This window comes from Pararge aegeria, chromosome 19, assembly GCF_905163445.1.
Source record: "Pararge aegeria chromosome 19, ilParAegt1.1, whole genome shotgun sequence".
Taxonomy (NCBI): domain Eukaryota; kingdom Metazoa; phylum Arthropoda; class Insecta; order Lepidoptera; family Nymphalidae; genus Pararge; species Pararge aegeria.
This window is the reverse complement of record NC_053198.1, coordinates 13,803,867-13,805,746: the sequence shown is the minus strand read 5'-3', so window position 1 is coordinate 13,805,746 and position 1,880 is coordinate 13,803,867. Positions and strand designations below refer to the sequence as shown.

The 1,880-nt window shown below is 35.0% G+C and overlaps 1 non-coding gene across 1 annotated transcript; it reads right to left on the bottom strand.

Annotated features, from left to right (window-relative positions):
* Window positions 1-413: 413 nt before the first annotated feature.
* Window positions 414-532, bottom strand: LOC120632387. The gene has a single exon (XR_005659082.1). It is a non-coding gene; the product is annotated as a 5S ribosomal RNA (ribosomal RNA).
* Window positions 533-1,880: the final 1,348 nt, after the last annotated feature.

Below are 1,880 nucleotides of genomic sequence, written 5' to 3'. Positions count from 1 at the left end.
ACATAAACAATCTTATGGTGATTTTATCTAACAATTTTTTTGGGCAATATACACCAATGAAGTCCAGTGTAACCGCTATTGACAGTTGTTTAATGGCCACCGACATTGAAGTGTTATACGGGGCAACAATCTCCAAATCTAAGATATCGCAGTGATATTTCACAGCTTTTAAAACTACTAAGTTAGTATTAATGCGTCTTTATTTTGTAATAAGTTTTTTATGATGTGATAATCTTTAACATGGAGGTAATTTATTTTTATGATAACGTAAGGTTGTCTAAAATATACGTTTATCAATGGTATGCTTGTTCCTACCGCCAAGCATCATTGCCATGTTTTGGTTTGTAGAGAGCTAGAATTGGCTAGAATATTATATCCACTTTTGATTGCTACTAATAAAGAAAAAAATAAAAAGCCAACATCACGCGGTGTTCCCAGGCGGTCACCCATCCAAGTACTGACCGCGCCCGATGTTGCTTAACTTCGGTGATCGGACGAGAACCGGTGTATTCAACATGGTATGGACGTTGGCGATAACCGAATTGAAATTGTATAACATTATAACTATATGAGTTTAAATTTTATAATAATACTAGCGGACCCCAGCGCCATCTGTCGGGCTTATTTGTGAATCTAAACCATCCAGGGTGCCACCCAAACGTATACCAAAAAATTCAATCAAAGATTTTAATAATAATATAAATTCAAATAATTTAAGGAGGCATATAGATAATCTATATCTATACTTATGATAAAACTGTAACTGGAAGATTTCTGTACATTTAATATATTTTGAAAATTTTGACCGGGGAAGCTTTATAATCGATACCGAGTCCAAAACAGATTTTTATTTAATTTTTGTCTGTCTGTGTGTCTGTCCGGGCATCACGTGAAAACTACTGCACTTAAATAAAATTTGGTACAATGGTAGCTGATATCCCGGGTCAAGATATAGGATACTTTTTATCCCGATTAATAATATGTTTCCTCCGGGATATGGGATGAAATTTTTTATCAATTTTACTTCATATCTCCGTTAAATTTGTACCGATTTTAATCATTCTTTTTTTATTTGACAAGCAAGCATGTAATGTCTAATTTTAATAAAGATCTGATGAATATTGTCGGAGATCAAGGACATAATTCTTCACAGATAACAGCAAGTCGCAAGGCATATGGGACAACGATCGAATGTATGCGTGCCATCCTACTAATATTATAATTGCGAAAGTATGTGAGAATAGATGTATGGATGGATGGATGTATGTATGGATGGATGTTTGTTACGCTTTAACGCCACTACGAATAAACCGATTTGGCTAAAATTTGGCAGAGATACCTACAATGTAGTCTGGCATAGCTCATAGGCTTCCTTTTATCCCGGAACAGCTTTTACAGGATGGCTTCGATATTTTTTCCCCATTTTTCTTTCAATATCCGCGCAACGGAGTTTTTGACGACGTGATATGGTTTTTTTAAGTCGACTTAATCGCGGACGAAGTCGCGCGGGTCCGCTAGTAATTTATAAAATTGGTTTATGAAAGTATTGTGTTGCTATGAATATTTTGATTTTGTTAGCAAATCGCCAATTGCCATAGTTATTTACGAGCGTTTGGCCATTTTAAGTTGTTGTGTCGCTATGATGCTATGGAAATCAAAACAATTATTTATCCTCTTTTGATTACTAATAATAAAGAAAAAAAACAAAAAGCCAACATCACGCGGTGTTCGCAGGCGGTCACCCATCCAAGTACTGACCGCGCACAATGTTGCTTAACTATATATCTCAAATTGTTATAATATTATACAAATGTATCACATTGGATTAACGGCTGCTTAAGTTGTCAAAAAGCTATAGGTATAACAATTTGCTATCAATT